This window comes from Stenella coeruleoalba (assembly GCF_951394435.1).
Source record: "Stenella coeruleoalba genome assembly, chromosome: 5".
Taxonomy (NCBI): Eukaryota; Metazoa; Chordata; class Mammalia; order Artiodactyla; family Delphinidae; genus Stenella; species Stenella coeruleoalba.
The window spans coordinates 143,108,078-143,117,292 of record NC_137150.1 but is presented as its reverse complement, the minus strand read 5'-3'; positions in this window follow the sequence as shown (position 1 = coordinate 143,117,292).

The window sequence follows — 9,215 nt, the reverse complement described above, 5'->3', positions numbered from 1 at the left end:
ACAGGGGAAGGTGTGCAGGAGGGTGGTCAGGTGTCTCCCACAGCTGCCACCACTGCCCAGAGGGACACCTCTCACGCGCTGGCCACGCACGGGGGGCTGTAGTAGGGGAGAGCCAGGTGCTAGCCCGGCCCGGTCTCTGGAGCTCACAGCCCTGGCTTTGGGGAAGCAGGGCTGTCGACCTCAGAGCAGCCGTGTGGGAACCACCCAGGCGCCTGGCCTCCGTTCAAGGTGTTGGGACACAGGTGGCGGACCCATCGGGCAGACACGGACTCTGCCAGGCCAGCCGACCCTCGGGCACACGTGGGGCTGAGAGCTGGGTTCAGCTTCTGCGGCTGGGCAGCCCCACTGCCGGCCCGAGAACAAGGCAGGGTAGCCCCCTGGGGGAAGGGGCCTGTCTGCAGACCCCCAGGGGAGGGGGTCCGGGGCAGCTGCCTCTTCTGGAATCGTCCGGAACAGACCAGAGTGAGAGGCACTGATGCTAAGCCAGCTAAGGAGCCACACAACCGTCCTTTCTGGAAACGTCCAGATTCACAGGCAAAGTCCTGCCCACGAGATGTGTGCAGGGGAAGAGTGGGGTGACCCTAGAACGTGGGCCCGGGAGCGGGGGAGCTGCCCCAAGAGCATGGGAGCGTGGGGTGGGGGGCACCGCAGAGAGGTCCTGCTTGGAGTCCAGACAGCGTTACCCGCTGCCCAGGACTCACGTGGGTGGTCAGGGCTGGGCACCGCCCGGGGGGCCAGGAGGCAGACGTAGCCCCGTCTGCGGGGGCTGCAGGGGAGCAGGGCCTAGCTCGGCACCCGGAGCTGTGCTTCCTTCTGATGCGCCCGCAGCACCCAAAGCGCCCGGATGCTGGGGGCTTCCAGCGGCCAGGAGAGGCCAGGGTCCTGCTGCCCACCCGGAGACGGGGCTTCTGCTGCCTTGGCCTGCCCCCTCCCCAGCTCCTAGCGCTTGGCTGGCCTCAGCCCCTCCCCTGCAGGCTCCAGGGGGACCGTGGGTTCGGGGCACCCCGGGAGGGATGTGCCCAAGGCTGGCAGAGGCCGGCAGACCCACTGCTGCAATTCCCTGGTGTCCCCGCCCCGGGGCAGGGAATGAGGGGCTCTGGTGTGTCCTGGGGAATCTCTCCACGCCCTCCAGACACAGCTGCTGAGCCAGCGGCCGCAGGACCAGGCCCGCAGGGGTTTTGTCTGTTTGTGGCCACACTGCTCACCCAGGGCTCACGGCACGTCCCTTGAGCAGATGATTCCGGGCGGGGAGGCAGGTGCACAGGGAGGATGCCCCAGCTTCCCGCTCGGAGGCGAGATGCACGGTTACAGCAGCACCTCGTCCTCGGCTGCCGGCAAAGCTGCAAACCCAGGCTAGGAATCAAAGGCGTTTCTCCTGCAGGGGCCAGCGCTGAGCCCGTGACGATGCCCTCACCGCAGCGAGCTCCTGAGCTCCCTCCAGGTCTCAGAGGGGCCGACGGAGGGAACTCACCGCCGGCCCCTCTGCACTGGAGGCTGTGAACCTCCGCCTCCAACAGCCCAGCGGCTCCTGGCCTCGCCCCACACCCGTGGAGCCCACAGTCCAGCCTCTCCGGGAGCACCACTGGGTGGGGGGCCTTCGCTCCCCTGCGTCCCAGCCAAGGGGCCTCACACCCACATGCATGTGAGAATCACCCGGGAAGAGTGGCTGGGATCTGGATTTCTGTCCCCACCCCAGCCCTGAGGAATCTACACCTCAGGGCTGGGGCAGCCCACACACAGCTGGGAGCCGTGGCCTTGGACAGACTCCAGGGGCCTGAAATCCCCTCCTTCCCCGTGAGTGTGGACTCAGCAGAGAGCGAGGGAGCCAGCCGACGCCCGGCCATTACCCGCCCCCAGGCACGGCAGCCCCTCGCTCACGTCCTCCCCTGCCAGGAGACCCTCTCAGAGACCTGGCCCTGGGAGCTCAGTGTGTGCAGAGCACCTCCGGGTTTGCAGGTCCTCCCGGCCCCTCGCTCACCCCTCCCCGTCTCTGTGTGGTGGGCGGAGCCGACGGTGCCACCTGAGTCCCCAGGCAGGCGCCCTCCCCTGGCTGCTTCAACCTGCCGAGGGCTGCAGCCTCAGCAGATGGCCTGGAGCTGGATGGGGGGCGGTCTGTCAGACCAGTGGCTCACATGCAAAATGCGAAAAGATCCAATTCCAATTAGCAGACAGCGTTGCGTGGGCACGGGCCTCCTCTTGCTCCAGCAGGAATGAGGTTTAGAAGGAAAACTGTGGTTTTCTGAAGAATGTCCTACGTGGGTCCTACAGGGCTGAGGCCAGGACCCCCTGCCGCCTGCAGGACATCGTCTTCCTCTGAGAGCCCACCCGCCCTCCTCCCTGCAGGGCGGGGTCCAGGGAGGAGGCCACAGACCCACCTCTGAGGGCAAGGCCCCTCAGCCCGCATCAGGGCCTGGAGGGATGATGGAGACGGAGGTACCTCTAATGAGCTGGTCTGGGGAGCAGGTAGGTACCTGAGGCAGAGGCCGTGGCCTCTGGGCAGGGGGAGCTCCGTCCCCACCAGAGCCTCCAGGCCCCCGTGCTTCAGCGGCCCCGGCCCCGCCCAGAAGGCCCCAGGTCACAGAAGCAGCGCCTCGTGAAGCCCTCTTCCCAACTGTCCTCACAGATCCCTGCTCTTCCTTCCTCTGCTCCCAGGGGATGGGCTGGCAGAGCCCCCATCCCTGCTGCTCTGGGCCTGGCTGTGGGGTTGCGCCTCCGGCGCCCAGACAGCAGCCCCAAGTCTGCAGGCTGCCGTGTGCAGGGCCTTTGCACATGCAGAGCTGCCTTCCGTGTGCCAGCTGGCAAGCCCAGGCCCTGGCCGCCGTCCCGGGTGTGGCCACCAGCAGGTTCTTGTTTTCCTTCCTCTCCTGGGAGATGGGCTATTCTTGCTGCTTCCAGAAAGTGTGTTTGTTATCTGGTTCCTGGAAACACTATCTGATTAAACAGGCTCTGTCCAGGCCTGCCAGTCAGAGGCTGTGGTGCCCACGGCCCACCATGAGGCTGAGGGAGGGGCCGCCACGCTCTGCCCTCCAGGCTGGGACCAGGCTCTAAATGGGGAGACGGTAGAACTTGGGGGACCCCCCTCAGAGCAAATGACGGCGTGGCTTCTCGGGCATCAAATGGCTTCAGGATCTCCCTCTGCAGGCCATCACCCCTCAAGCAAACGGACGCCTGGGCCCAGGAGTTCAAGTTCAAGAACAAGCACATGCACAGGCACACAGGCACACACATGCACACGTGCAAGGCGCACACGTGAGCCCACACACACGGGAACACACCATGCACCCATGTTTGGACACACACACATACAAATAAACATATGCACGTGTGCACAGACACACACGGGGAGGCCCAGTCTCAGCACCAGGGTGCAGTTGTAGGAACACTGGCTTAACACCTAATAAATAACTGAGCAGAAAGGTAAATCATTAATAAAGTCTCATAAACAAAAGGCAAGTGGGAATTCTGTTTACAACATGCAGGAATGCAGAATTACTGACAAAACACCTCCTCCGTCGCCCAGCCTCCCGTGACTGACAGCTGCCCCCAGTCATCGCCCTTCCTCTCCCCAGATGCCCTGAGCCTTCACACCCCAAAGCCCACAGCCTTGGCTACACGTGCCAAGACCAGGCCCCTGCGCTCGGGCAGACAGGGACACTTAGGGAGGGACCGGGTCTCCCCCGGGCCAGTCACTGGCCGGCCAAGGCTCCCGCCGGACGGTGCCTCAGGACCCCCAAGACTCTTCATCCAAGGCTGGGAAACCGCGTCCCAGCCCCGAGGTCCTCTGGAGGCATGGCGGTGGACAGAGCCAGTGCGCGGGCCTCACGACAACACGCCGCCTCACACCTCTTCAAAGGACATGACCAACAGGGGCTGCACGCCTCACTCCACTGCACCTCGGGTCCTGTCGCCCGCTGGCGCCCTGTGGAGGCTGATGACTGGGTTCTGTAACCTAAGTAGTAGCTGCCAGGGGTGGGTACCTGACACACAGGGGTTGGGGACACGTGTGGGGGATGGGACAGGTGTGGGGGATGGGACAGGTGTGAGGGACAAGGCAGGTGTGGGGGATGGGACAGGTGTGAGGGATGGAAAAGGTGTGAGGGATGGGACAGGTGTGAGGGATGGGACACGTGTGAGAGACAAGACAGGTGTGGGGGATGGAACAGGTGTGAGGCATGGAAAAGGTGTGAGGGATGGGACAGGTGTGAGGGACAGGACAGGTGTGGGGGATGGAACAGGTGTGAGGGACAAGACAGGTGTGAGGAATGGGACAGGTGTGAGGGATGGGACAGGTGTGAGGAATGAAACAGGTGTGTGGGATGAACAGCTGTGAGAGACAGGACAGGTGGGGGACGGGACAGGTGGGATGGGACAGGTGTGGGGACGGGACAGGTGTGAGGTTTGGGGGTCGGGAGGGCAGGAGGGGAGGGGTGTGCAGAGCCTGCCTGGATTCTGGACCCTCCGGGCAGGGCTGGGATCCAGGAAAACTCCCTTGGGTCCCAGGAGAGGCGCTGGAAAGGGCAGTGTTGGGGGTGGAGCATGAGGCTTGAGGCCTGGATCAAGTCCCAGGGGACGTCAGCAAGCACAGGGGCCTAGGGTCACACGTGAGGATGACGCCCTGAACAGGCTGGGCCCCTCAGTGGGCTTGTGGCAGGAAGGAGGAGATGGGAGGGGGCTAGCCAGGGGCCAGAGGGCTCGGGGCCGACAGGAGCAGGGTCCTGTGCGAACTGTGGGACGGGGCCTGGCAGGGCTGGGGCGTGCGGAGCCTGCAGGGCCGCAGGCTCGGGGGAGGGGCTGCCTGGGGCGGAGAGTGGGCTGTGGTGGGACGGGGTGGGGGATTTGACCGCCCAAGCAGAACCCCAGTGTAGAGTTAGCTGTCACTGCCTCACAAATTTCCCCAAATGTAGCGGCTTCACTTGGCCAGCTCGCCAGTCTCTGCGGTTTCTGGCCGCACCCTCGGGCTGCACCGCCCGAAGGCTGGAAGCCGGAGGGTCCGCTTCCAGGAGAGACGTTGGCTGCGGCCTCATGCTGTGCCTGCCCGGGGCTGCCCATCTCCTCCCGTCGTGCGGGGGCCGCGTGGCCTACCAGACCCCGGGTGTGGACAGGGCTGCATGGCTGTCAGTCCCGAGGACTTCCTTGCTGCAGGGCCTCAGGCTCCACTCGGTGCACGAGGGGCCCCAGCCTCCCTGAGCCTCGGGGCCCTCACCCGTCACACAGGACAGCAGTGGCACCTACGTCGTGGGGTTGGCAGGATTCCAGGAGACAACGTGTGGAGACACTCGGCCCAGAGCTGGCCGCCACTGAGGGTGGAGAATGCCCTGATGCCACTTGTATTAACACCCATCGGCCGTGGTTCCAGGGACTGGCTGTGGAAAACGCCCGACGGTAGTTCATCCCCTTTCAGCCGCGGTGAGCGGGGGCGCCACAGTGGCCTTTGGACTTGGGGGCCGCGGGGTCTTTCACGGCAGCCAAAGTGCTCGCGAGGGCTCGGAGTGTGACCACCCCCCGGCTGAGGTCACATTTTTCAGGATGCGCACAGGGCAAACAAAACCAAAATATTATTACAAGGCTAAGTCCTGTTTTACAGCTGCCTTTAATATATGACGGTCTTGTTTTAGTTTCGTCCAAACAACTTTCCCTTCGCCCCGAGCAGCTGCGTGTCTTTCTGCTCGCAGCCCTGGAGCCAGGCGGAAGCGAAGGACAGCGCTGTGAGAGGAGCCACAGCAGGGATGCGGGGTCCCTCGGCCAAGGTGTCGCACCACGACGCTCCAGAGCTCCAGAGAGACCCCTGCTTTCTCTTCGGTTCTGGGGTCGGGGGGGAGGAGAGTGGTGCCTGGTTTCCTTCAGGGCTGGGGGCCCTCTGTTTGGGGGCTGCTGTGTTGCCATGGACACCTGACGTCTGTGGTCGGCTGTCCTGGACAGGATGCGGAAGGGGGGGCCGGGGACTCGCCCTGGCGTGGCTATGGCGGGACCTCTTGGGCACCAGCCCTGGGCTCAGGCCCCCGGCCCAGCGGGCCCTGGACAAGGTGCAAGTGGCCCTTCCCGGCCCTCAGGCCCCGCTCTGGCTGCTCAGGCCTCCAGACACCCGGACATCGGGGGCTCTGGCTCTCTTCCCAAAGCGCTGGGGGATCACTTGGCCGTGGGAAACGACTGACCCCTTTGGGGCCGCCAGGGCCCGTGACCCCTGCTCCATCCTGGGAGCCCGGCTCCCTGCGCCTTGGTCGAATATTTGTCCTTCATAGAAAGGGCGGGACAAGCCAAGAACCCGCACCCCACTGCCCCCCCCGCCCCGACCCCAGCACCTGGCAGAGCAGTGCAGAGAGCTCCCGGCCAACGCAGCGGCCCCGGGGGAGCCGGCGGGGAGCCGCTTTCCTGACAGCCGCCCGAGGGGGACCCCCAGGTCATGCAGACGCCTCCACAAGCAACTCCCAGGGGACATTGCAGGCTTATTGATTCTATTGTTTCTCTGTTTGCAAACCAGCCACTTCTTTTCTCTTTTTTCACGTGTTCCTGCGCTTTCTTGGGCTTCGGGCTTTGCCTTATTTTTCTTCTCCACAGTCTGGAACTGAATGCTTAGTTCATGTATTTTTTATTCTCTCTTGTGTATAATGAAAACACAGTGGAAAGTTCTCCACCGAGTGCATTTCTGGCCGCCTTCTAGAAGCTGCACTGGGGAGCGTCTTCTGTGCTAGGCTTCTCCAGACCTCCCATCGGGCCGCATGGCTTCCTCTGGGGCCCGAGTCACTCTGGAGAGCACGTGCTTCTTTTCCAGGTTGTTACGCTCACCTCACTGTGACTTAGAGGTTAATTTCAGCTCCACTGCGTGTGTCGGAGAACTCGTCACGTGTCCGGCAGAGTTTATTGAATGTCCCACGTCCCAGGCAGCTCCAGAGAGGAAACGAGAAGGAACAGCTGGTACCATGTCGGTGTGAAAACCACCACGGGAGATTCTTCTTTAGTTGTCATTCCCTGCAAGCACATCTGATTTGCTGCTTCTTTCCTGCAGAAAATTCTTATTTCTCAGTATTTCTGGCCGACTTGCTGATGGCAGCCTGCCCTGACCTCAGCACAGACAGGGCGACTTGTTTCTACTCCTCGGTCTCCCGGGTGTAGGGGTGGGGGTGGGGGGACAGGTAGGAGGCGTGTCACTCACAAGGCGCTGGTTCTGCTGCTGTGACAAACACTCTCGAAAGTCAGCGGCTCCACGACCACGGTTCACCTCTCGCGGCACAGCAAGTCCACCTGAGTCAGCGGGGCTCTGCTCCGTGTCGTCCTCACGCAGGACCAGGCTGGGGGACAGGCAGCCCGGCGCATGGGGTGCATGGGGCCCTGACTCTGGGAGCTGCCCCCAAAGTGGTGCGTGTTACATGCACTCACTGTTGTGTCCAGATCAGGCTGGGGCTGTGCGCGACCCCAGAGAATCAGAGGGCGCAGGCCCACAGCAAGCCGGGGAAGGACCAGGCTCTGTGCTCGGCCTTGGGACTGGCCATGGTGGTCTCCACCACAGAGACAAGGACAGGAAGGGGGCAGGCGCCTTACCTGCACCCTGGTCACTAGGAGCTGCTTCTGGATGGTCCGCGGAGGCAGGGTTTGAGGCCCCATCGTGCTGGGAGGAGGTGGTGATTGATTAGTAATGCCTGTCCCGGTGGGGGCGGGGCACGGGTGCCGGGTGTCTGCTTTGCACTGGACGTGGACACATTCCTTGCGAAGCAGGTTTTGTCACATGGTGACAAGGAGACACCAGCAGGCTCCAGAGGCCAGGCAGGAGGGGAGGGCCCGTCTGGTCAGGGACCTCGGGGGACCCCAGAGCAGGTGGAGGTCCCGGCCCAGCTATCTGCTCCTTCTGGGATGTTGGGACCAGGACACCAGCCGGACAACAGGACATCCGAGGGGCAGGCCAGGGTGCAGTCCTGCTGGAACCCATGTGTCCTGTGCAGGATCCCACCCCAGGAGGAGTTCAGGGTGTGGGCTGGATGGGATGAGGACCAGAACAAAGCCTCACCTGGGATTCCAGGGGGTCCTGCAGCAGAAGGGGCCTGGGGAGAAGCCTCCGCCCTCTGGGGGGCGTGGGAGCAGGGTGGGGTCCAGCCTTGGGGTTGGAAACACCCCTCCCCCCTCCAGCAGGAGGAAGCTCATGGACACCGTGGACCTTCCTGCGGACCTGAAGGGAAGTCTCCAGGAAAAGCTGCAGGCCCCTCATTTGTGAGCAGAGTGGACACAGCACGGCCAGGGACCCCTGAGCCAGGCTGCGGCCCCAGGAATGCAAAGCCATGCAGCACATGGAAAACTAATCGCACCATCTGCCCCCGCGGCAGGAAAAGTAATAACGAAACACATGACTCTGAACAGGAGCCGAGAAGGAATCCAAGAAAACTCGGCTTCTCCCCTCAGCAGAAGCGCTCAAGGGTCAGGAACCATAGGTGTCCTTCCTATTCTGAGAGCGCCGTGCCGGAGAGCAAACACCTGCCTTGCACCTGCAGACTTTGCTCCTAAAAGCACACTCGCGTGCACATACATGTATGCATGCATGCACACACGCAGGCCCATGCACACACGCTCACACTCACACACTCACCCCACGGCCGGCAGGTCAGCATCACAGCGCCTGACGCCCCACCCCGTCGCAGCTGGTGGTCTCTGGGTGCAGGAGTCGGGGTGGCGGCTGCCAGCCTAGCCCCACCGGAGCTGCCTTTCTTCCCTGTTCTCCTTCGTTTAATCCCAGTCGTAACAATTACCCCAATCATTCTTGTTTGGGAGTCAGGCTGCACGGCCCAGGGCTCCAGGACTCCCACTGGGCTGGGATAAGGGGATGAGGTTGTCCGGCCCTGAGCGTGGGGCCCCCAGGCACCAGGAGGGTGGGGACATGGCGCTGGACGTGGCAGGGTGTCCAGGCGGCATCACTCACCCAAGTCTCACACCCACTTGTGGGCTTATTTTTTCCCATACACACAGACCGAGGACCCAGGGCCTGAGTGACAGCTGGGACGCCCAGCCCCTGACCCCAGCCGTCCTGTCCAGTGTGAGTGTGGCCCCCAGTCTTTACGGACAAAATCAATCTTATCTGCTGTAGACGCAACACAGCTCCCTGCTTTTAAACACGTTCTCCACCAGAACAGGAGCAACCCCCCCACAATTGTCAAGTACTGTTAGAGAGGATTAAATCTTATATTGCAGACTTGACCCTCACAATGCAGCTCAAGTTCACATATGATGAAACA